Raw genomic sequence first — 27,758 nt, 5'->3', positions numbered from 1 at the left:
TTTCTTCCCCCTCTCCAACTGTTCTCCATTCAAGGGAAGACAAGTGTAGCTTAAGATTCCTTTAGATCCTACAAAAACCTACAAAAGAGAAATGGCTCCAACTATAGTGAAATGGACCGCACTTAAAAAGACTATGTGAGAGATTTCAAGGCTTCAGGTGCATCATGCATAGATGCATCATCTATGGATGAAGCCGTGAGAACTCTATCTTTGTTAAAAAAAAAAAAAAAAAAAAAAAAAAGAATAGGACCCAAGTTGGCAAAACTCAGGTACTGAATAGCAAAGAACTGCCTCAATAGACTAAATATGCTTTAAGCAGAGCATCTAAATAGACAGCCAGGTCAAATATGTAAGCATTGCAGTACAAAACTAAATGTCTAAAGACTGAGATAAGAGAAGTGCAATGCCTATTTTTCAAAGACTTGTATATGACACAACTTGAGCTGCTACACAAGACATTGTGCGTTGCGCTTCATAATAATGACGGAGTAAAATGCACAGGTGAGAGATGGGTGCTGGAAATTAAAGAAAGCATATATAAATAAAATGAATAAATTAAAATTAAGAAGTACTATGTTTTTTTCAATTCCAGGCCTACATAGAAAGGGATAGGTGTTAGAATCATATTATGCAACATCTTCCCAAAATGCTGACAATGCCTATGAATTGTAAAAAAGATTTGAGAAGCAGCAGTTAGTTAGAAAACCTATGAAAAAAGAAGCAAGTGCAATTTAGTGCTAAAAAGAACACTAAACCTACTTTAAAATGTTCATATTAAAGAATTATCCTGTATTTATGATTATAATGCATGTAAAATCAGTTATCTATAGGACTGAAAAATAACAGCAAAACCTACTACAGCAATATGCAATTTCAGGGGAAAAAAGTTTTAAAAAAAACTCATATTTAGAATAAGGAAACTAGTAGAAAGGAAATTGAAAAAAAAAAAGTTAAAAGTAAAATGCTTTAAGATGTTACTGTTAGAAGATATGTTATCAGAGACTCAAGTCTCTTACAAGTAGAAGGAAAGCCTTACCTTAGAGTAGCTGTAATAATCTTGACCCCCAGCTGTCTGCCTCGATCATCTTGAGAAACATCTCAGCAGTTTGTCTGGCAGGCACAGAAAATTACAGCCTGCGGTACTAAAGAAATCCAGAAGCCATTCTGATTTACCTGAATATGCTAGATTGTAAACTGTCATAATTCGATTGCCACTTTAGATGAAAATCCTTTGCAAGGTGGCAAAATTCTCCAGGAGAGAAGCTTGATATCTCGCTGGATGCAGGAACTTTTAAAGTTGTCCTACAGTAACGCATATCTAGTCATTACTCTGAATTCACAAAACAAATATATAATCACCTGTGAAAAAAGAAAATCTATAACAGGATTTTTTTTATGAGCTTCTTTACTAGAAGTAAAAAGTTACCATCCAAAAAGAGAAAGCCATATTTAACGCAGAAGATATGTATTTTTTTTAGTATGTAGAATAAAGTAGGCTCATGAAAATGTTGAAGAAAAACTTTCTAAAGCCATAAATAACTTTTCTAAATACTCTATGCAGAATCTGTGAGGCCAACAGATGAGGTGAAAAAAGTGTAGACAGAACAAAAATCCAAAATTAATTCATTGTACTTGTGTTCCCTATGGAGAAGTTTATAAAAGTCCGAGAAAATGTGCAATGGAAAAAAAAATGGTTCTAATCTAACAGTTCTAAAGAAAATCAGACATGAAAGAACTTTACTAATAACTCTTGCACATAATCAGTGCAACAAAAGAAAATTAGTGTACAACAAAATAATAGAAAGTGACTTGCTGGCAATATCAAAAACGGAAAAAGGACTTTAGAAAGACCAATGTAGATCAGTCTATAATCAACGACATAGAGACTGGTAGAAAAATAATAAAAATACTTGGGCAGATAAAACAGAGAAGATACAACACGAGCTTTTTGTAGAAGGAAGTCTTGTTTTGCAAATTTGCAGAGTTCCCAGGAGGAGTGAATAGGCGTTATGTGGAAGAGATTCAAGTAGCTAAATTCAAGTTGCTAAAAGAAATAGTAAAATTGAAAAGCCTCACCAAAGACTCTAAAAGAAAGTAAGTTATCATGGCATAAGAGAAAAAAGCCTCTCAGATTAATAACTGTCTCAAAGATGCACAGTAAATGGGAGGAATAAACATTCAGCTTTTACAGTGGAAGCTGATTACTACCAGAGTCCCATAAGAATCTGCAGCAAGACTTACGCTGTTCAATATTTTCATAAATGACTAGGGAAAGAAGACTAGTGACGCAACAAAATTTGCACTTCTTACCAAAAAAATATACCACAACAAAAGCTAAAACTGAAATGTTGTGAAAAAAAAGACTTGGTAAAATGGAGATACTAGACAATTAAGAGAAAACCAAATGTTAACTATTAGAACACATAGCAATATTCATAGAAAAAATGACCTCACATTCATACAATAGGATCTAGATTAGCTATCACTATGTAGGAAAAAGAGTAGGGAATCCTTGTGGATATATCTTTGAAAGCACCAGCTCAATGCTCAGCATCGATCATAAAGGTTAAAAAAAAAAAAAAAAAGTAAAAAAAAAAGTTGGGATTATTAAGAAAGAAATAGAAAATAAAACTGAAAACATAATTATGCCCCTCTAATAAATCCACAGTAGACTCACATACTGAATGCTACATGTAGGCTTGAGCTCCCAGTGCAAAACAGGATATAAGCAAACTAAACAGACGTGGAAATGTGCAAAAATGTATGGAAAAATCTTCTGTGCAAGGAGAGATGAAAAAGAGTTGGATTCTTTGCCCTGAAAAAATAAATTCTTGATGAAAATATAAAGGAGTTCTATAAAATCATAACAAACAAGAACAAGGTGAACTGCTAATAACTGTTCCATATTTCTCATTACATATTTCTAGGAAACGTCCAAAGAAGTTATCAAGCACTAGGTTTAAGGCAAACAAAAGGAAGTACTTTTTCACACAATATGTAATTAAACCATGGAATTCACTGGCACAGGATGTTTTCAATGCCAAAAGTAAAAACGGTTTCAAAAAGCAATTGGACAAAATCTCAACAGAAAGGTCTACCAGGTCAATTAAACACAAAGATCCGAAAGCAGAAAACATTACCCTGCACGAAGAAATAGGAAGGCTCACCTGCCACTTTCTAAGCAGCAGAATGAACCAATCTGACACATATCAGACAGCGGCTAAGCTCCGACATAGCTAACACGTAGATCACAGAGATTCTGGCTTTAAAATGAATTTATGGAGCACATGGATTATGGCCACAACTGATGATTTACTATTGCGCTGTCAACCTCCTAGGTATTGATTAATATCCTTACCAGGTACAACTACAGTTAAACTCGCTTTTAAGGACAAAGACTTCAGAGTGAAACAGGAGGAGCAATGTTTGGGGAACAAGGCATTCTTTCAGACTTGTGATACAGATACAGCAGCTCTTCCTTGCTGGCTTGGATTCGAGGTGGCAGTATTCATTCCTGAGATGAAAACCATCTACCTCATTTCATTACCAGTGATACCCTCTTAGGTTCAAATGTGTGTTGAAGATTCACAATGATGGAATGATGTCTGTGGGAGCTGGAGATAGTCTGCTGTCCATGATACACCCAAAGATGTCTTTCAAAAATTAAGTAAAAACATTAAGACCACAAAGCAAAGCACTCAGAAGTAGGAAAATATCAAAATGAAGTCTGTCACAACAACTGTAGTGTCACAATACAATCTTCCATGTTATGATTGTATATTTTGTGTTCTGCATAATGGATAGCATCCAGGGAATGAGACTAATTCAAATATTCTTTTTTTATCCTCTCTGTTCAGTGTGTGGCCCCAAGCCTTGTTTACTGAGTTGCATCCAAGTCTTGCATGAAATAAGATGGCTTTTTGTTTCTGGCTTTTCTGTGGTACTCATCACTATAGCGTCTGAATATCTCAACAATCTTCATGAATTAATCCTCACAATGTACCCTCAGATGTCTGGAATGATTATAATTCCTCATTGAGGAAAATTATGAGAGAAACGATGTGACTTTTTTGTGGCCACACAGAAAGTCTCTATCAAAGACAGGAAGACAACTTAGATCTTTTCATTCTAATGGCTGCCAAGCATCTCCTAAATTTATCCTACAGGAGGAGCACTCTGAGGATTCATGCTCTTCCAGCAGACTTGCAGCTCACCCATGGCATAAAAGTTCTCCAACAGGGATGGGATAGCAGGGACCGGAGCCTCTTTACCATCACACTATATATCTAATTCTTTCAATTGGGAAAAGCTGCTCTAAGGATTAATTGCTGTGAGATTTGCAAAGTCTTTGGAGATACTCAAATTATCAGGATGATGAAGGACAAAGTTTTGGCACTTAGTTCTTACAACCTTTTGCAGAAATTTCTCCTCCTGATTTGCATCCTCTAGGATTCTTGCCAACATGAGGTATTTCATATTTTTCTAAAAAGTCTCAAGAAGGGGTAGTGGTATGGGTATAAGATATCAACAACTGACACATGGAGAATTTCTGTAATATTAAAGATTGCTATTTATGGTTGTGATGTAGTTCATAACTACAAATTACAACTTTGTGGACTATTTATACACTGCACTTGTGCTCAAAGTACACAAAAACACACAAAAAATTACCCTAATGTACGTGAGAAGTCTGTCTCACACCTAACAAAGCCAAGAAACCAAAAGTAAAGCTCAGTCTCTGTTCTTCTATTGTGTTTCCTATTGTGTCTACGTATTGCAGCATTTGTGGTCTGTAAGATCACCCACTGTAGGAACAACTTTCAGTTCTCTGTGACAATAGGGTGAGCTGAGGACAGACTGGCAATCTTTGGAGATGAATTTCCTGCCCTTTGTGGGTTTCAGTTAGACTCTTAAGCATTATTTGAACTTTTGTGGTTTAATTTTCTTTGTTGTTGTTTTAATTCTAATGGCAGAAAACAGGAGAAGAAACAACATCCCTCTGGAGGCAGTGAATCGCAGTATCTGAAGAGTAAACGGCCATGATTTCTCTTACGGGCATTTTAAGATAAGTCAGCAAACAAAGACGACCTAGTAATTGTGTAAAATGGCAAGAGGATGCAACGCTTCTTATTTACTACTAAATATACCAAAAGCCGTAGTTTCTGTTCATGTTTTATGGCCTTCTGAACTAATTTCTCCCCATTAGCATTCAACCACTACCACAGCCTCAGACACTGCTCACCAATATTTTCTTAGTAAGGACCAAAAAAGAAAAGGGGTAGAAGAAAGGCTATTGCATTCAAGCAATCTTGCATTTGCAGTACTGGTTGGACAAGACACGTAGGAAAGAAAGCCTCTGCCAACCTGAGACCCTTATATTTGTTCCACTTGACTATTAATAGTTATTATAGTTATTGTGCACGTTATTCAGAGAACAGGCTCTCTTAATTACTTAGGGAGCAATGGAAATCCTTGGAAAAGGAAGTGGAAAATTCATCCCATGTTCTCTATTTACAGATCTATAGAAGACTGCTTTTCTGTCTCCCCATTTCCAATATCTGTCGGCCAAATCAACTACTTTAGCAATGAAAAAAGTAATGAAAAAGCTGCTTTCCTCTGGTAATGTGCAAGCCTGACTGGACAAGGATATTTTTCTTCAACCACTGGTGGCTTGAATCAAGAGACTTTCAAATAGCAGTGAACAGCTGCAAAGATGAGATCAGGAACTATACTTCAGTAACTAGATTTATTAAATTCTTAATAGGGGTCAGATCTGTTTGTTTTGCTTTCCCCTCATAGACTCAAAGGACATTATAAAATAATATTTGTTATGCATATGCAGGGGCTTTCACTTTATATATTTGAAATGAAATTATAAAAAACCTCCAAATTAAAAATAAATAAGCCACGAAAAAATAACAAAAGACTTCAAGGGGGAAGAGTGCCAGCTATGGGATAACAGTCACTAAATACCACTGTGAGTTTTCTCAAATCCCAGGGAACATCAGCATGAGAGAGTTTTAGTTAGGTCCATCTTGACTAACATATGCAGAAGGAAACGTTTCTGTTCCTTCATTCCCTCATTCTCTCGAGTGTCACAGCTTCCTATCTCTTGCTTCCGTTTGCAGACGTCTCTCACAATGTACTTCAGGAAAAGAAAAATCTAAGTAAAGATCACAGCCTGTTCCATTATGTGCCCTTCCTCTTCTTCTCCTCCTCCTTTCTTGCATTTGTGCAGTGTTGTGGCACCTATTAACTACCAATGTTTTCAGAATGACATTATACAAGGTGCAGGATGTACCACTGTGCCCTAAAAATATCAACAACTGCATTAGTCTCACAATAATTAATGGCAGGCATTATGCAAATGACAACTTTTTCACTGCAAAATAATGACATTTCTTCATTTTGAGCAGAGTTATGCAAAACAATGAATTGGGGATGATAAATCACACAGGAGAATTAAGAAAGCCATAACGTTCCTGCCCAGGCAGGCAGAAAGACAGACAGACCAACAATTTAGAACACATTGTTTGTTCTCAAACCGCTATTAAGAAATAAATAAAAGCATAGCCAGTCGGTCATTAGAACGTATGTGTAATTTAGTTTCCCCCCTTTAGGCAACTATGCATAAGGGGATGTTAAATTCTAGCAATTGGATTATTACAAGTCACAAGCAAATTTTTTTTATTAACCTTAATAAGTCATTCACTCAGAGACTACAGTCATCAGGCAAATAAAATGTATCACATGTCATTCTCCTACACATTAACTAATTTCTTATGCAAACATCACAATGTATAGCAATTACTGCTGCTCAAAAAAAAAAAACCCAAAGTCAGTTTCAATTTATTTTATTGCTTTTGTGCTTGGCCATTTCCTGTAGCACTTGATTGTCTATGCCCATATTTCAGATGCAAAAGAAATGCAAGAAACGAGATGCTACTTCTCCTAAACGTTCCCACACCTTTTTCTCCTTATTGTGACTGCTGTTGGAAAAAGCAGTGAGATTGCCTTGCAAGCCTCAAGAAGCTTCTCAAAGGCAAAAGCTAATGCTGACCAGCTGTGGGGACCCTCCCTTCCCCAATCCCTTTCTCCATTATGTACTTCCCACCTCCTGAAAGAGCAATCCCTGCCCAGTCCTCCCAGTGCCTCCTGCAGAAAACCTGGCACAGGAAGGGCTGGGAGCTCCCCAGAGCTCCTGTTCCTGTGCTGCTCCCTAAAGCGCTGGCTTCCCAGCAAGACAGGGACTGGAAGGTAGCTTTGAAGTCCTCTACATACAACCCTCCTCTGCTGTTCCTTACAGTGTCTCCTGCTGGAACTGAGGTATCTATAAGGTTTTTAATAGACAGCACTCCTGGATCTTTCTTTCTAGCGGTTCCTGCTGGGAGAATGTGATGTATCAAAGAATCACAGCGATTAAAGTTGGAAAGACCTATGGTATTTAATCATTTCCTCCATCCTCCCACCTGAGCTGGGGTATTCCTTACAATATTTTTTTTCTGATGTTCTATTTAGTCTAACTTTAAAGCCTGCCAAATAGCTGGGCTTTCTCCACCTCCCTGGGGAGGTTATTCCACAGTGATATGCCACGAGACTATAAGTTTCCCAAGGCATTCAGTGTGATTTTACTTCTTTACACTTCGTTTTCAGGCATGAGTTTCCAGACTCCCAATAATACCAAATGATTTATTCCCTCAGTTAGCAGAGACTGAAATCACACCAGTTCTATTTTCCTCACATCCATGGCTCTATTGTGAAATTTAACAATATTATCCACTGGGGAAAAAAAAAACACCTGAAGGATTTGCAGCACCTCAGAGTTATCCAAAGACTGTTTTTTATCCCTCGCTGTGACTTCTGACGAGACCTGGCATGAACAGGAAACCAAGAGAGGACCTTTACAACAGCTCTGGCATTATCTCCCTCCCAGCCACATCAGCCACCCTCCTCAGGAAGCACTGGTGGCATTTCCAAACACGTGAAGCCATCACCAGCAAGGAGTACATTTCCCTTGATGTCTGGAGATTAATGGTATAGTTCCTATTAAGCATAGTGAGGGGGACTGGGAAATAAACAATTCACGCAGCACATCGAAGAGTCAACTCAATCAGTGCTGAAGATCAACCACCACACTTTCTTCTCCCCAAATGTAAAGCACCTCCTGCCTTCTCACCTAAAGACAACTCAGTTCCACATTGACATAATCTTACGGAGAGCCCAGAAAAGAAAACACTTGTGTTGGAAATAAGGAATGTCTTCAGAAACAAACTGGTAGCAGTTGAACCCCTCTTCCCATGCCCCCTTGATCCCCTCAGCCCCCTTCCTATCTATTCCAGGACTTTTCAGATTTGGTGCAATTTCCCCACTCGGAACAGTGGAAAAAATTCTCCACCTCCAGCCTCTCATCCGGAAGTTAATAACATTTTGCAGCTCTCCTTAAATAAAATCCAGCCCATCCTGGATCAATAAGACTGATGCCTATTTCCCTAATGGCAGCCGATTGCCATTTGCTATTCAAATCAGACTAGATAAATTACAGTACATGCCAAGGAACAGGCCAGTGAATTAAGACAGGCCTCCTGAGGACCAGCGATATTATTAATCTTTTAAGACACTATCATATTTCTTCTTGACAGTGTGCGTAGACTCTCAGACATGCTGCACCCAGATTGAAATATCAGCTGCTGCAAAAAATCAATAGCGTTAGAAACACAATAATTTTCTGTCTGCAGGGCCCCCAATAAGCAACACTTGTGTTTCTCCTCCTTTCCACATCTCTGCTCCAAATGCATTTGTTTTAAAGCAGAGGTCTAAAATCTGAATAATAATTGTTGTGGGCAAAGTTGCTTTTGTTGTCATCCTCTGCCACAGAAGCCACAGCTGTGATTTTTGATAAGGTTGCGGTTCTCAGAGACAGCGTGAGGTACGCAAGGGTCAGATACCTCGTGTATTTTACCCTTTCTCCCCACACCCTCACACTCAGTCTCTTGCTCTCTCACTGCAGACATGATAAAGACAGATATTGCGAGAGCTCCTGCTAGCCCTAAGAAAAATGAAAACGGGGACCTCGGACGTGAACTGACAAAGGGAGACTGTACATGACAAGAAAGCAAAAAGCTTAAGGGATTTCTCTTTACACTGGCAACAGAAAGGGTCAATTCAAACAATTTTGATCTCTTTAGACCTGTGGACGAATTCAATAGAGGCTCTGACAGTCATGTAAGCTGCCCCCCTGGTTTCTCAACTACTTTTTATGCTAAAGGGGAAAAAGATTCTACCGCTGATAAAATTCCCCAAAAGGGTATTTTATCATTTACTGGAGCAGTGGGCTTTGAGAAAAATGCGTAGCTTAGGGGACTGGCAACAAGGTGTTAAATGATTTTTTTCCTCACCCTTGACATGATAATAGTTTAAATATGTGAATATATATATTTAAAAGCAAAACAAAATCAAAAGTCTCCACACGATCATAAGCATGAGTGCATTTTACGTATAATCGGATAAGGAAAACATTTGCAGAAACAGACCAGAGCGGATAAATCACCTCCAGGTTGGCTAAGTTGCTTTTCAGGATTGCCAGATTGCTGGCATCCCAGGTCAGCAGTGACCAGGAAGAGCTGATGAATGTCCCAACCGGGTGAGAGGAGTAGGGCGATGAAATCATTCAAGTTACATCACAATTAGCAGTTGCCTTCTGCCCTTAAAATATTATTAGCAGCATTGGAAGGACCGGAGACCACAACTATTAACTCTCCTCTGGCTCTTGCAGAATCTCGGGGGCTTAAATTCAACATCTCTTTAGCCTCCATTTAAAAAGTGGGGCAAGCATGGCCAAAAGAAGGCAAATATTGATAAGCTTTCTAGTGAATCCCAAAGCAACCTGGCTGATGGCCCTGTGTTATCAGCAGGGCACTCATTAGTGCCTGGATGAGGAGCCGACCTGTGCCATTGCAGGGTGTGCTCCATCCCCTGTTTGCTTAGGATGTTCCTTCTCCTTCCTGGGGTTCTCAGAGCAGCAGCTCTCCCTGGTGCACAAAGAGACATGCTTTGACTAAAAAGACCGTGGAGTAGCCATCAGGCTTGTTGCTGGGGAGGGGTCCATTTTAATTAGAGCTGGCCAGTGGATGAGAGTTTTGGATTCTTCACGGAGACAGAAAAAACAGGTTTCTAGCATGCTAAAAAACAGTAAGGTGGCCAAATGCCTTCAGTCCTAAAAACCTGAGGTTTTCAATCTTTCTGTCACCAAAAGTGACCAGAAAATTCTCTTCAAAGTCTTTCTGTTAGATAGAAATTATGATGAAGAGACACCTTGTCTATAGTATTCTTAACAGCTCTAAAACTAATACAGTAACACAATGATGCAATTTTCAACTGGAAAGCAAGTCATTTCCCAGTACCTTGCAGGAGTTACTGGGAGTTACTCAAGGAGTAGCCTTGAGATTCAGCTCTTGCCCCTGGTTCTCCCTGAGTTGGATTTGATTCACACATTTGAGTGGAATTGCTCCTGATACTTACAAATATCACCCTACTTTCAACAAATTCTGTTTGTCCACCTGCATGTATCCTTCTCCTGTTGTAAAGAAACACAATTTATTCTGATCAATATACACTAATTTCTTCCTTTCTTAGTAAGTGACATTATACACTACCCTATGCCCTCCATTATCCTCTTATTTAGAAAAGAAATCATTTCTGTAGTAACTGGCCATAAAACTATTGTTCAGGTTCCCCTGGCATTTTTCCCCAGGGAAGCAAGATCATCAGTGCAGAGGGATGGTTTTAGCAAGGCCATGTAACTAGATGGACTCCTTCATGCTGAAAAATACTCTCTTGGGATTTAAGAGAAGCTGTGCACATCTTCCTTCTGACATTTCTGTTTCTAAAGCAAAGGATTAGACTGAGGGCAAAAGTACTGTACAAATAAAGCGCTAGGGCTACTGCTGCTGGTCAAAGCTGGTTCAGAGATGATTCTCTAGACAGCCTCCTCTGGATAGATCCTGCTGGAACTGAGTCTGCAGTCTGCAATGTTTAAATACTATTCAGAAGTTAAAACACTAGTGACAAACCCAGTTAGGTTTAAAGCCAGATTTCCATTGCAAAACACCCTGCATGCCATCCCTGCTGACAGGCAATGCTAGGCACCGCTGTCAGCTACAGGGTACAAAAGGAAGAGGAAGAAAGTAAATGTATTGCAAGTTTAAGACAGAGACACATACTGCTAACAACTGCTGTCTGATATTCTTCCTCATCCCCAGTCTCTGCCCTAAGACATTGCTCTGATTTTGCAATACAGAGGGGAATTGGTCTTTGTACAGAAATCTACCCACAGGCTATAACTCCAGGATACCTTGAGAGTATTCATTTTACCCTGTGCTTGGCCTCTTTAGTCATAGGTGCTGAACACAGCAACCCTTTGATGAGGATGTGGCTCAGGGACCGTAATCAAACCGTGGTTGTGATTTGCTCTGATAGTCTACCAGCTCACTCTCTAAAAACAGATGGATAGAGAATAGATAGAGATGGAAATTGCAAGTGTTTTTAGGGGAGAGGAGCTGGGAGAAGAGTGAAAGTACAAGACCTCCATGCTAGAAGGGTGGAACAGAGAATCCTAAGTGCAAATCAAATGGTGTGGGTTGAATGGAATACATCACATGAGAAAAGGAAGATCTGGCTGGAAACAGTCAAGACAGAAAAGACGCAAAGAGGAAAGCAGAGAACGTAGAATAAAAAAGATGAGATAAATCAGGATTTGGGGGATAGGTAGGGGAAGAAAGCTTAAACAGACTTCACCTCACCAGCACAGGATGTAACATCCTCCCTAAAAGCTGTGTTTCCTCTTCTGGTCATTAGCATCTATGTCTTCGCAATAAATTGAGAGAAAACTACTTTTGAGGGCTTTGTTACCTATTCTTCTTTCTGTATACTATCACAACTTCCCTGGCATGGCCAGAAAAGTGTCCAAATCAAGCATGTGTTAGAAAATTTGGATCTTCTCACCTCCTGTTAATGATCCATTTCAGCTGAGGTCAGGGGTAACAGGACATCACTGTTACCCAACTGGTATACCGTATGCACTGTGAAACAGTGTTGGAGCAGGTAATGAACTTCTTAAGAATAAAGCTCCCCATGGTATATTGAAAAAGAAATCATTACCCACACTCCCTTATGTCACTCTTCATAAAGGAGGTCAGGGAGAAGGAAGGCCTGACACCGACGGAGCAGGAGCACCCTAAATCCTCCCTTTGCTTCCAGTGGGACTCGTTACGCGTTCCCACAGAGCTGTGGGAGCTGAGCCCTATGCCTATGCAGGACTCATTAAGTGATTCGTATCAGTAAACCGTGGCCGCCTCCTTTGTCTGAAGGAACAGTCCCTCCAAGTCACGGCTGGTATCTCCTGGTGAGGGAGGGAGGAAGGGAGAGAAGGAGGGAACGTCTCACACAGTGGCAGCCCCGCGGTAGCTCTCACATGGGTAAAAATACATTTCTCTCTCGCTCGCATGATTCTGTCCCCTCACTGGAACCTCTGCTGGAGACACTCCCAGATCAGTTACAGGTTTTAATTATGAGATGACAGTACCGATGGCTGGCTTTGCTTGAACCGGCATGTGTCACTGAAGCCGATGGGAAATATGTAAGAAAGAGACCCAGTTTAATTAGCCTGAATATTTTACAGTGATTATTTTCTACAAGCGAACCCTCCCACATCTTATTTGTCACCTGTCAGGTCTCTGTTCTTATCCACCACAATCTCTCCTTGCCTCTTAGTGTCATAAAAAAACCAATGGCAAAAATGACAGACAGATGCAAACAAGATTTTGGTAATTACAGCACTGAGGCTGGTGGTTGTTTGAACATCGTTTTATTTCTTCCAATCAAACAAGTCCTTGGACTTCACAGCCCTGGAGCTTCAGACAGGGGTGAAGCTGATTATATTATGACATTACAGTGCAGACTGGCAGATCAGACAAAGTGGATTTCACTCAGTAATTAAACTGCAGTATCTTTCGTCTAAAGTCCAGGGCAGGATTAATCGAAAGGTAGCTCTTTATCATTGCGATTAGTGCTGGGATTTGAAGAGTGAGTCCACAGATTTCTGATTTGATAGCTAGTCCTGGGTACCAGCTTATCGGTGCCGGCACATCTGTCTGACTTGTAAAAATAGCATGAGGTCAAGATGTATTCACCAAGTTGCACTATTTTCCTTTATTTTATTTTTAGACCGAGGAAATTCAGATTGATTTAAATATTACAGTGTTCTGTGTCTTTCTTCGGTGGTATGAAGATTTTTAAGACCTGTTAACATGTAATTCCTCCATCCTAAAGTGCACTGAAACTATAGGTCTGACTAAATTTTCTCTGCAGCCTCACTTTTACTCTTCAGGGTCCAAAAAGTCCACCTGATCTTGGCAAACAGAACAATTCAGATTTAAAAGGTAATAGCTTTATAACCGCTCTAAAGAGTTCTAGCAAATCAAGTTTCAAGCTTTCAAGGAGCTCCTAAGATTCACTGGATGAAAATACAGACTTCAGATTTTGCTTTTGTGTCAGCATTATGTAAAATTCCTAACATCAAGTGCCAGCTGATGCTTTTTTTTTTTAAAAAAAAAAAAAAAAAAAGTTTCCAAAGCTCCTGCTTCTCCTCACAAGTTTTGTAAACACAGAGCTGGGAAATCTTGCAGTGTACAGCTAGACAGTTTCCTTATGTTGCTGGCTGGGGAAACAGCACTCCTGGCAGATGCCCTGATTTACTCAGTGGAGAAGATTATCTACAGGTGGAAGCAAGGGAGGGAAAAGTAATGGATAGCTCTTCTTCCTTTCTCCTGGAAGTAGGCATTATGTTTAGGAAACAGAAAAAAGCAAATGGAAGAGAAAGAAACAACACTACTGCTTCTCCTTCCCATCAGCAAAACAGTTAGGATCCAACTTCAAATTCTGGAGATACTCTCTACCTAAAATCTCTTGCAGAGAATGCTGTTTCTGGTAAGACCTAGTGGGAATACCCATGTAAAAACCCCAATGGCTTGCAAAAGTGTGTGGAGGGTGATTTGGCATTTGCTCTTAGAAAGTCATATACATTTTACATTTTAGGTTCATTTCAACAAGTTCTCAAGCCACGGTAGTCACAGAAACCAGTGAGTCACAGGCACTACTGCTAGGTTCCAACTTTTTTCCCCAACAAATGCTGATTAAAAATATATACTTGTAAAAGCTTCAATTAAAAAAAAAGAAATTGCAGCTGTTGAAGAAGAATGCCTTTAGTGACAGTATTAAGATTTTTATTATTATTAATATTACTATATATATATATATATTTATTTTTTTTTGAAAAAGGCAAATCTGTTAGCTGAAAATCAGAAGTATTTTCTCTGGAAGTCAATTTTTTCAACAGAGTTCTCTGAGATCTTCAACCTACCAAAAAGGAAAAAAAAAAAAAAAAAAAAAAAAAAAGCAAAGAAGAAAGAAGAAAAAAGAAAGTCTTACTTTACGCTGTTTTGTTTCTTGCACAGAACAGGTACCGTGCCTACCACAGTCTGCATGATTCAAATCTGACTTGGAATTGCTTGGCCCATCTCTACAAAAGGGTAATCTTCAAAATGTCCTTTGACATTTTGCCTATAGCGATGTCTCCTCTCATTTGTATGAATCTCCGACATAGATTACAAAGACCTAAAGCAGGGGCAATCTCTTAATTTCTGCACAAACATTTAGTACAAACAGACCCTAATTCTGTTTGGGAACTGGGGCAGTACTGCAATCCAAATAACAAACTAAACAATTCCCTAGGCAAACAAACTATTTTATTTGCAGTTTTATTGTTATTGTTATTTTTGTAATGGAATTTATACAGAAAAAAAATGATTCATAACCATTCATTTTAAATCTTGAAAGCTATTTCACAGCTCTCAAAGCCATAGAAGACCCTCAGTAATCCTGCAGTCCAATTCCCATACAATAAAGAACAGAATTTCACCCAGTAATTCTTATACCAATCCTAATAACTAGTGTCTGAATGAGTACATACCTTTTATTAATGAATACCAACTTAATTTAAGGAGTTAAAGCAGCAGAATATCACAAAATACCTTGGAAATTTAACAAGTACTTTCACTGCCCAAACACTTGTGAGTGTGAGGAGAAGAGAAAATGTAGCCAAGCAAACAGGCAGACATGCAGAAGCATCATATAAATGAACATTGAATAGTGCACCTCTTGTTCAACTAATAAAAACACAGATAAGTAACACAAATATTTCTATGAATGGACATATGCACAGACAGAAGATCGTTTCAGCAATCTTTGTTTAAATGGCTAGCAAAATATATAATAAAATCCCACTGCTGTACTTAATCTTTGCAGAGGTTTGAAGGTACAAATTTTGTTCCCAGTCCTGCTGCTGATAGTGTAGACACGTACTCAACTTGCACAGGGATTTCAAAGCTAGTATTCAGACCACTAAACTATTCCTCAGACTAAACTGAAAACAAAATGCAAATGAATACTGCCAATCCTAATTTCATACTGTTCCCTTCCCGTCTTTCACGGTTTTCCCCTGAAAATTCTAGCGTCTTTTAAAAATACTAAAAATCTAATAAGTACCAGGTTTTATATTTTTTCCTCATTTCTGAGTCACTGTATGGTGCTTTGATCATGATTGAGTGTCTTCCCTCCAGTCATGAGGACTAGAAACATTTTACAAACAAAAACTGAAGATCTGGACATTATCTGTTTACTTCAATCTTTAAGGAAAGCACGAGATATTATGACACTTTCAGTAAAACTGCAACTATTGCCAGCAAAGTAAAATATTAATCTAGGTGTACACATCATGCACAAGCACTGAAATTCCACAAGAAAAGCCTTGTAGTTGTAAGTAGCTCCGGAAAAAAGCTGGTTTTGTAACAGACCCATGTTTTCACAAAGAGTGTTCGATCAGCAAGTGCTTCCCACTACAGAGGAACAGACCCTAAAATGCTGAATCCCAGCTTTGGGGACACAGTGGCAAATCTCATATTAATATAAACGAGAGCAAAATTTGTCCCAGTGTAAATATAACCATGTTGTATTTTAGGGTTTCTACCCCAGAGAGGAGGAACTCTAAATAAGTTCTCTTATTTTAGAGAACTACAAATTTCTTCTACCAATCACCAGGAAAAGGGGAAAATACATGCTTTGCAGAATGATACTCCCTGAAATTATATCACAGGTGAAAGCTTGATAAATCCAGCTAGGACAGGAAGAGAAATTCCCAGACATCAGCACCAAAAGTAAGTGCAGGTGTTCCCCAAACACGGAAGATGCTGTCAGCATCTTGGTTCCTAGGCCATATGTTACTCAGATGAACTAAATCGATCCATAAACCTAACCAGGAAGTTACCACAAGTGTTGTAACTGTGATGCACTGATTAAGAATCTGTTTTTCTCAATTGAAGACAACCATAATTACTTTCAGCTGAGTCACTCACACTCTCGTAACGTACCCATCCTTAAATGATATTTAATGTAGTATACTAAGCATGTCAAGCATCCTTTCCATTAATAACACTTTGCACTTCTATTCTGCTTTTTATCCCGGGAGTCCAAAGCACTTTGTGATCGTGAATTAATCAATGTTACTACCACCTCTGCATCAGAAATAGTCGGCCAGAGCCTACACAATGATCTTGGATGATAGCTGGGGATGTGAACCTCAGCCTTCTTATTGCCTGTCCCAAGTCTTGGCCAGAAAACAAATCACCAAGTCATAAAACCGACTGACAGTTCTTCCCCCAATTCACTGAATACTGCGTACTATCCAAAGAAATTTCTCAGAGTAAGCAGATACCGTCAAGGCAGAACAAATAAAATCAGAAGAACTACAAATAATTGAAAAAAAGCACAAGTTATAGTTTCTTAAATGAACACCAACTTTGCAAGGGTTATAGTACCTCATTCCACTGCGTTATCATTAGGCAGATTTAGAGTCTCTTTCTCCTATGCTGTGCTTGAAGGCAGCAGATAAAACTGTACAGCATCAAAACAAACAAAACAAAACAACAACAACAACAACAAAAATAAACCTGATTCTCCAAAATAAACCTCAATTCTCCAAATCTGATTCTAGGTGAAGTTTCATGAAGTTAAACCAGATTTGAACATCAACAAAATACAGGTTTCTGCCAAAAGAATCTATAGATTTCCTGCTGGAAAAAGGTTAAAACAGTGTTGGGCAATATTCAAAAGCTCCTCAGATTTCACCACCAAAGAAATCTGTCCTTTCAAGTTCCTGTAAATAGAGCATAAAACCCTGAAGTACCTCACTAACTCTTGATTTGGGCTCTACTTAGGTAAAACACTTACGGAAGTCAGTGGGAGCTGGAATAAGGGCCAAGAAGAGAGTTTGTAAAAGACATTACTCTTGTTTTCATGATAGAAAATAGTTGAAGAGTGCAGAAAATGGAAGAAAAAGAATCATACTTCACTGTGTTACTTCTAGTAAGGATAATGTCTTCAAAAAAAGGGCTCAGGTAACCAAACCAATCATGTCAAACTGTAGTTGGTCCCTGACATCATAAATAGCCTTGTATTAACAACTAGAAAGAGACAATGTCATTCATGACATCTGTAAAATAGGACAAGATCAATATACATTGTTCAGTACCTAAAATTATAATCCAGTTGTTTAAAACATATGGTATATCCTTTTGGGTAACACCAGATAATATATGCTTTACCTTTGCACTGGAGAATTTAATAAATTGCAGATATTTAATAGATCCTCTCTTCCTACACAGATTTCAGTAACATGGATATAAATTCACGTGTTTTTTGTTGTTGTTGTTTGTTTTTTAACTTTTGCTTAATACGTTTTGCAATTAACACTAAAGTTACAATGCAACAATTCAACTTCCAGTAATTTTTTTTTTCAGTGACTAGTAGGCACAAATGCTTGGCAACCTGGGAAGTCAAGCCTTATTTACACCACTCAGCAAAAGTGCTGAGGGGTTTTTATGCTGTGTCAGATATACTAATGGTTAAACTGTATGCTTAACTATCTATCACACCCACTGTATATAGTACACATGGAATGAGCATTTATAGGTAAAAATCCTGACGTAGGTGCTGATCTAAAATGCCAGAGGATCAACAGTGTAATCAATTAATCATTAATGAAATTAACTGGTCTACATCTGACCTCCGTTCTTTTTTGATACTTAATTCTAGTAAGTGCTAGGAAAAGGATTTCTCCTGAATTATTGCATATTAGGATTATGATCAATAAATCATGTGCCAGATGCGGTTACAAATGTGTAAAGTTTGATATTTAGGGCTTAAGTCATTTGCTTAAGCATAGCTTTCAAGTGCCATCATAGAAGCCCTAGGGCTTCTACACATCTGGACACATCTAACAGATATGACTTACCACTTCTGGAACACTTGTCTTTTGAGAAAAGCAGCTGTAAGCCAGGAGATGTGTCACAACATCTCAAATTGTACCAAGAACCAATGTTTAAGAAACTGCAGTGGCCACTTACTGTACAGACAATGGATGTGTATTAAGCTGTAGCTTTAGTGCACGTGTATTAAGCTGTAGCTTTCCATCTATTCATTGCTTTCAAACCTTCTTATTTTCAGCACCGATGTAAGAAAATAAAATTCCTTCAATTTCTGGCCAAACAAACATAAAATTAGATATTAATGAAAAACTCTGCTCACAAAACTGCCTTTTATGTCCTCCATGTCTTGGCTCAGGAAATTCACACTATCTCTGCAAAGTAAACTCGCTGTAACACACAAAATTTCTTCTGACTCTGGCATAAACTGCAATTCTAAGGAGGAACATCAGTTTTATATTTTATAAAAACATTGAGCTCAATCCTGACAGAAATTCACAAACAAAAACCCTGACTGCACAAATTGTGTTGGACTGCATTCCCCCTGACTCTTGAATTTTCCTTTCAAGAGCATGAGACTGGATTTTCTGGACTAGATCCTGAGTCTATGCAAGCCTTTTACACCAGCCAACACACTTAACCCACTGATTGCAAATGTTTGCCCAGATTCCGTAAGATGGTATTGTTTGCTCTTGTTCTCACCTTCTGTCTTCACGTACTGCAAAAGCTACCGGGGAGACCAGCTGACACAAAGAGACTTCTATCAAAAGAAACCAGAAATACCTCTCTGTAAGGCTCACCCAGTGCGTTGTCACATTTCAAAACATGAATTTAAAAATGCAGAGACAGATCTGTATTTATTCAAGATCTCACAGAGATCGCAAATACTGTTAGACGAGGGTTTTAAGGCAAATAATATCATCTGCTGTCTCTGCTTCACTTTAAAAAAAGGAAGCCCAGCACTGATAGAAGCTTTCAAGCTGCAGTTTATATTCTTATGACTCTACAGATTTTATTTCACCCATACTTGCTTTTTTCACTGGCAGTGGTGGTGTTTTTAGATGGCTGTATTTTCCCCAGTATGTCCATTACGAACAAGACTTTTGGTTCAGAGCACTGAAAGATTTGGTAGTGCAATGTGCACCCACAAAGGAGACATGGGTTTGGATTGAAAGCAACCTCAGGGACCTTGGTCAGTGAAGTACAGACATATCATAACCACACATTTATTGAAATGGGAGACTCCTCATGCAGACTGTTACCGTTGAATTCTTGAGTGTTTTTCTTTCAGAGGCTTTGAATACTGTCTTTGAATTCTACAAGAAATCAAATTAGGACTCCTGGGTTCCATTTCCAGCTTGCCACTTACCCATGATAGGATATTTGGCAAATCATTTAACATAAATATGCTTCAGTTTACAGAGCTGAAATACTGCACATGGGTGTAGTAAGACTGATGAAAAGTACTATAACAGTATTATTAAAGTGCTTTCTCCCAGATTCTTAAAATTCCTTATCAAAGGTTCTCTTAACCCTCCTTGCTTAATTTTAAAGCCTACTCATTTTCTTAAGAAACTCCTTTTCAGAGGACAAAATTCTTCGAACGCCTAAAGATTTCCTTGCAGACATTTGTACAAGATTTTAGAATAAGGCTAAATATGGTGCCAGTAGACTAAAATGATTTATGAAATGATTGCCTTCAAGTCCCAACAGAGACCAGCCTAATATGCTAGTATCTCTTTACATGTCTTTATCCACTTTAGCTATAGTTCTGGGTACATGTGAGAAAGGACAGCTGTTTCTTTCTCCGTCGCCTCAGTCCTGCCACAGAAACCATTCAGCTTGTTCTGTGCTTGGGCTCTGCTAAGCAACTATTGGTTTGTGCAATTTTATTTTTTATAAACAAATGACATTATTTTACATTCAGTCTTTTAATGCACAAATTTATATTCACCAAAACCCTGAGGATCAGATCTAGCAGATTAGAAGTAGTAAAGCGGAGATGAGCTACATCAATTAATATTTAAAAGAAAACAATAATTTCATATACAGCCAATTTTATCAATAGCGTACAGTACCCATGCTGAAACAACTGACACAACCACTCGGTGCTAATTTTTACTCATACAATATGTAAAAGTAGAAAGAACTCGTAAAATGTAAATGCTAACCATTTAGGAGCTAATAAGAAGTCTCATTATTATAACTGTGTCCGTCTTACCAGTATTAATTAAGATCTTCGTCTTTGATGTGGACAGTGGGATTGAGTGCACCCTCAAGCAGGTTTGCAGACAACACCAAGCTGTGTGGTGTGGTCAACACACTGGAAGGAAGGGATGCCATCCAGAGGGACCTTGAGTGGCTTGAGAGGTGGGCCTGTGTGAGTCTCATGAAGTTCAACAAGGCTAAGTGCAAGGTCCTGTACCTGGACCAAGGCAACCCCAAGCACAAATACAGGCTGGGTAGAGAATGGATTGAGAGCAGCTCTGATAGGGACCTGGGGGTGATGGTGGATGAAAAGCTCAGTGTGAGCAGGCAAAGTACACTTGCAGCCCAGAAAGCCAACTGTATACTGGGCTGCATCAAAAGTATGGCCAGCAGGTCGAGGGATGTGATTCCCCCTCTCTACTCTGCTCTTGTGAGACCCCATGGAGCACTGTGCTCAGCTCTGGGGCCCACAGCAAAAGGACATGGACCTATTGGAACAAGTCCATAGAAGCACCACAAGGATGATCAGAGGGCTGGAGCATCTCTTTTCTGTGAAGAGAGGCTGAGGGAGTTGGGGTTCTTAGGCCTGGAAAAGAGAAGGCTCCAGGGAGACATCATAGCAGCCTTTCAGTGCTAAAGAGGGCCTACAGAAAAAAGATGAGGAGGGACTCTTTGTCAGGGTGTGTGGCAATAGGACAAAGAGTAACAATTCTAAACTAAAAGAGGGTAGATTTAGATTAGATATTGCGAAGAAATTCTTCGCTGTGAGAGTGGTGAGGCACTGGCACAGGTTGCCCAGAGAAGTTGTGCATGCCCCATCCCTAGAACTGTTTAAAGGCAGGTTGAATGGGGCTTTGAGCAACCTGATCTAGAGGAAGATGTCCCCGCCCATGGCAGAAGTGTTGGAACTGGATGGTCTTTATGGTCATTTCCAACCCAAACATTTCTATGTCTCTACAATGGCCTCACAACCTGCAAAGGAGCATAGTGCCCCCATTTTACATACAGAACCAAAACAGCTAAGACTAACATTTCTAGGACAACTCCCTAATTTCAGTTACTCAGCTCAAGGCACCATACAGAAGAATCTTGGTTAACAATTTTTAGCAGTTTACCATCTTCATCCAGACTTTCTTTATAATCTATAAACAGAAGTGAGCACTTACATGAGAGTATTTCATATGCCTTTCATTGTGATAGGGTGAAGCACATCTAAGTATCTACTACTCTCCACCTAACTACACCTGTAGTTGAAATGAGGAGATAAGATGGAGGTACCTGCACCATATGCTACTAAACGCTGGAGAGAAGATCATTTGACCTGGCTATCAGAAGCTCTGAGCATCTGACTGTTAATGAAATACATAAAAGCTACAAGTGCTTAGCCCTTACTTGAACTGAAGATGCTTAAAATGGAGATTTCCAGAATTAAAGCACAATAACTGGGAGATCACATTGTGAATTCGTTAACACTTTGTTAATTCAAAACATTAACATCATAAGCATAAGGTTGGAGCTTTACTGCTCCTGCAGTCATTTTCTTTAGATGATGTCATCTCTTCAGCTACAAGTAATACAGAAATCAGACTGGCCATGAGGAAGTCTAATGTTCGATGTTCCACTACAGACACCATCATTTTAACCACAACAGGACTTTTAGTGCTATCCTACCAGGAAAACTTTCTGATTAGCTTTTCCATTGTGATAGCAGACAGCGTTATCTGCTTTACAGCAAGGGCATTCTTCAGCAAGCAGGACTGTCACTAAATGTGATTCTGTGGTTTTCATGGAAGTTGCGCAGTTGCTTCTCTTGCTCTTTGCAAGTATTCTTTTTCCTCCTTCCCTCTTGAGTGAAAAAAGAAATCTGATCTTCACAGATGGAAAATTAAGTATTGCCAGGATGGTCAATATACCCAACAGCCATTCAAACTGGCCTGATAAATGAAAGCATTTAAATAGTTGCAACCAAAATAAGCAACAGAAGGTGGGAAAAGAAATGCATAATTATTCCAGCTAGTGGGGTACTGTTTGTTATACCAACTGGAGCATCACATAGTACACAGAACACAGACTACTACTAGCAATAACAATATTTTTGCATGCTTTAATATCTGCTTACTAAATCACAGGTACATGTGGTATCCTAAATTAGAAAGGGTATAAATTAGCCTACTTTCTGCCATGAAAGTGTCAGCATTGTCAATCAGTTGTTCAAACCTCACGGGCAAGAAGACTGCTCAGAAACATAAAATGGCCAGTCTAACCACGACAATGTGATCGATTTAAATTTACTCCACTGCCTACGTGACATATACATGCTTGCTGGGTGTGCATGCTAGAAATACTAGAGATGAGGTAAACAAGTTTATATAAAATTAACAATCACCTTTCTTTCTCATATGGTCACACTGACCTCCAAGGGTCAAGTTGCTAAACCAAGTAGCAAAGAATTGGCCACAAAGTAGTGGAGAAAGGTCTTTGTGGCTGTCCTTTCTTTCCCCTTCACTAAGTGACTTTTCAGGGACTTTCCTGCATGTTAAGCATCTTTTTTGCATTGCTTAATATTGTTATTAATAATTCATATTTTTGTCTTTCTCCTCTCACTCTGACAACTTTTATTTTTAATCAATGGGCATGTGTCAAATTGCTTTGTTATTTATTTATAATGTAAGCTGACAAAAGAATGGGATATGTGGTATAAAGCTGAGAGTGTTCCTTTCCTATGGTTGATATCCTCAGTAATAACTGTGTGTCTTGTTCTAATCAGTATGGTCTAAAAACTAATTTTGCCACAAATAATGGAGGACATATTTAGCACAAATGTACAACTGTACAACTGCATGTCTCTACTCTGTCTCCATATTCATGTACTGAAATAAAAGACAAAAAATGTAGTTTCGTTTGTATGCATGCACACTTTCTTTGGGAAAGAAAAGGAGTACAGCTCACAAAGGTGTTTCTAGCAATGTACCAAATGCTTATACACTTATTCAGACAGATGTATTACTCAGATCAATGTGTACTGGTCCCCCAATATATCAACAATTTTCATGAGCTGTTTATAGCAGAAATCAGTACCACCGTTTCCAGATAACAAAAAACACACAGAATCACTAACTTCCCTGACTAGAGAAGTCACCAGCACAAAGCATGCTTCAAACAGTAGCCCACCTTGCCATAAAGCTAGAAAAACAACAAAACATTTCCTCACTGAACATATGAAAAGCAAGCTGTTGATTACAACTGGCTTCTGTATTGCATACTTGCGATTTGAGTCTTAAAAGTTATTTTATGCACACACATTTTACCTTGACTGCTACTTGAAAACTCATCTAGTTACTCTCTAGAATTCTTATTTTCACAAATAGCTGCAGCTGAACTGAATTCAATGTTGGGACGGTCTTGGTGTGTCCTGAGGCAGAAGGAAACCCCATCTGGACTGTAGGAATGGTTTGGTGGTGCTCAGGACTCTATTCAGCAGCAATGTTTGCACGGGTAGTGTCATACAGCGTATAGTCATTGTAAAATAAAGGACTGAGGAAGGCAAAGGATTAGTCACACTTTTTTTGGATGTAAAGGATCCTGTGCCACACAACTCCTAATTCAAAGGAGGGCACAGACTGAGGTTGTCTCCTTAGACTCCTTCTGCCTGAAAGGCTTCTGCTTCCCATTTTCCTATAGTTACCACCACCACGCATGTTGAACACTCAGTGGGAACCCTCTTTGAACATTTTATTTCAAAGTGTAGTGAGAGGGTTGGTGCAATACACTAACATCCCTTCATATCACATGCCAAGCACAACGTATTATCAGCGGATGCTAGGTCCAGCAGAGTTATCTGTTACAGCTCTGAAAGCCGAGCAAGTGACACAGCACAGCAAAAATCTCAAAGCAACCATATGGGCTGGCCAGTGTATTTGAGAAGGTACGTCAAAGAAAGCAAGGTAGAGGATTATGTTGTTAGAGCTGTGGTTTGAGGGAGAGAAGAATTGACTTTGATTTTTAGAATAAACTGCCATAGTCTACATACACACATTTGATTTTATTTTCAAGTTAGCTGGTGTTTCAGTCTGTTTTAATTAATCCGCCATGGAAGGGAGAATAAAAATTGAAGCATTTTCTTTGATGTTATCCTAGCCTTAATGCTTTCTTTCAGTGCTTTCTTCACCACACACATCATGCTGAGAATAAGCATGGCATTCAGAATGATGATTCTCCCTCCTGATTCACGACTCGGGGATACAAAGAATGCAAATGCCTATTTCTTACGAGTAAAGACCTGTTGGTAGCTAGATCTCTCCATCTTCAGCCTCCTTTTGATACAGTTATTGGGGAACCCAGAATTCATCATGACGCTAACAGAAGTGGACAGTTGACATATTTCTGCCACTAACATCACTAGGAAGTGAATTCCACTTCTACAAAATAAGAGACCATTCAGATTCTTAGTGACAGAGAAAATAGCGGCCGTTTAACATAGTGCCACGTACAGCATCTAGATGACTTCAGAATTGGAAAGGATGGCCCAGGGAGAGGGACTGAAGCAGTCCAAACCTCGTGACACAGCTGAGGAATTAATCCAAGAAACCAGCCTGAGATTTCTGACCTCAGAAGGCTAGACAGTGTTCTCCTCACATACCTTCCTCTCCCAGGAGAGCCTCACAGAATTAGCTTTATATTTCTATTTGTGTTACAAGCTAGGAATGGCATAGGCAAGAGCAAAGGATTCTTGTCTAGTTTACTTCACAAGTTTATGGATTTTAAAAGGCCAGAGACAAAACCCACTGGATGCACAGACAAGCTATGCTGCAAGACAACTGAAAACACAGCAATTTTAAAATGAGGACAGTGTGCTGGAAAGCACTAGCTCTCCCTGGGTAAGAAATGATGCCCATTTCTGTCTGTTGTCTTCCCAAACCTGATTCAAGAATCCAAAAGTGAAGGTGGGTGAGTTGTTTGGTTGTTGGGGTGTTTATTTGTTTTGTTTTGTTTTATTTTTGTTCATTTTCCTACGCGTGAACCTGCTTTTATTTAGGGGTGAGATTTTCACAATATTCAATACTGATATAATTCACCTTAAGTGCATGGTACACCCCACATTGACTTCAGCAGACATAAAATAAAGCCATTGCTGACTTTTGAAAAGCTTACATTAAAAACAAACAGAAATCTAAAATAATCATTTAGTGACAGCGTATATGTGATGTTTATGGGTGGTCCTGTCTTTTCTCACCGTATATTTTTCAATTCCTACCAGCTGAAGCTTCTCTTTTTTTTTTCTTTTATAACATGCTTGACTACAGATGCAGTTTCACACTGAAATGATATAAAAGGTACAAAGATACAAAGAAGAATAATTGGAGAAAGCCACAGGTATTAGAGTTAAGTGTTCAACATATACTTGTACATACACATCTATGCAATTACAATCTGCCAGTATCATTATGTAAATACAGTTTACAATGTTTATGTTTTTTGTTCAGTCTAAAATCTACTAGAAGTGAAGAAAGGCAGGCTTGCCCTAGCAGACAAGTGACACTACCTAGGATTACTGCTTTGACAGGTTGGCTCTTGGGATGAGGGAGTCAAAACAACTGGATCATCTGAAGCATCACACATCCTTGCAAGAACAAAAATCTGATTGAATTATAAACAGATGTGCATGCTTCCAAGGCCTACGGATCTTCTGACTTCCAGAGGAAAAGGTCAGGGCATCTGGTTTTTCTTCCTCAATTGCCACTTCATTTGGTGTGCGGCTTACTTTATTTCTCTGTGCCTATTTCCAAATTCCTGAATAGGAAATGCCAGTTGTACACAACACAAACACCCTGAAGTGTTGTGGTGTATTTTGATGAAGGTCTTTAGAGATCTCCTGAAGAGGCATGCTATCAGGGGATTAAGTATTGATCACAAAACAATTTGAGGATTTCATGTAAAAAATAATGGTATTATTACTGATGTAAAACCAAAGAAAGCTTATCTTTTTATGTAGTCACTCCCAAAGTATTTACTTCTACTCTACAAGCCTGCCTTATGCACTATGTGTATTCTGAAATTAAGTACACTAAGAGGCAAGTCTTCTGATCGTATATACACCATGAGCCAAATTTAATCCTGCCTCATACAGTGGGTAGATACTTTGACCTTCAAGAGGTGTCAATCAAGACAGAATTTATCTCAGTACCTTTCTCTGCCAAAGTTTTCCACAATCTTGCTCATGTGTTTTATAGTAATACTTTCTTTTTCCCTGTTCATTAACTATTAAAATAAAATATTCACATGACAGATTTTTGCCTCAGTTTTCCCACAGCAATCATATTTCCTCACCCAAGAGGATGTCAGGAAGCTTCATTAATTGTTTCTGAAACATTTACAACTTTTCATGGAAAAAGGTAAAGCATCCGTCTCCTAAAGGAGAAAAATAATTTCCAAATGGATGAAGCATCTCAGCTCCCCTCTGCAGCGCACATGTATTTTTATTCTTCTCTCAGAGAGAAAGAATATGAGACGCAGATGTTATAATCAGTTTGTCAAGTTCACACCTATTATCTAAAGAACAGAACTTATGTCTTTTCCCCTTCGGTTGCAGTCTTTAACCTCAAAGCAATGCTTCATGGTTAAAATACCTCTGGATCTGGTGACAGACCAGAGGGTATCTGAATTGAACAAATCATCCCACAAGGAAGAGCAGCAGCGAGGCTTGGCTTTCTTTGGATTTGGTTTTAATTTCTCTCCCTCTCCCAGCCACAATATCCCCAGCTACGACTGCCCTCTCCCACTTCTCCCTCCCATGCTCTTTCGTGCTTCCCTCTGGCCAACACTCGCAGCCCCTCCAACTCCCTCCTCCATCCCTAGCAGCAGGGCACCCAGGACACAAGTGTTAGCTCCCAGGCCAATTTGGGTGAGCTGACTGGTCCTGCTGGCAGGACAACCATTGTGTGCATCCTGAGTGCATGCTGTTACCCAGAGTTGTTGCAGTCCACAATGGTTACCCCATGTGAAAGAGAAGCCCGCTTACAAAAAAATTACCTCCTGGCTGCAGCTCACTTGAGCTAATCTTATGTAAGAGTTGCTTTCGTTTATTTAAAAACAAGAAAAAAATCATTTAAAAACTGAATTGAAGGAATGGAAATTTCAAAAAAAAAAAAGCTGTAAAAGAAAAAAAAAAGCCAAAGA

The 27,758-nt window shown here is 39.0% G+C and overlaps 1 protein-coding gene across 40 annotated transcripts in view; it reads right to left on the bottom strand.

Moving 5' to 3' along the window:
* Window positions 1-27,758, bottom strand: part of ZBTB20 (zinc finger and BTB domain containing 20) — a 522,330-nt gene that overhangs the window by 277,134 nt on the left and 217,438 nt on the right. The gene's annotated exons all lie outside the window — the stretch shown is intronic.

Source organism: Anas platyrhynchos, chromosome 1 (genome assembly GCF_047663525.1).
Source record: "Anas platyrhynchos isolate ZD024472 breed Pekin duck chromosome 1, IASCAAS_PekinDuck_T2T, whole genome shotgun sequence".
Lineage (NCBI taxonomy): Eukaryota > Metazoa > Chordata > Aves > Anseriformes > Anatidae > Anas > Anas platyrhynchos.
Note: the sequence above shows the minus strand (reverse complement) of the source record. Positions and strands in the feature narration are given on the sequence as shown.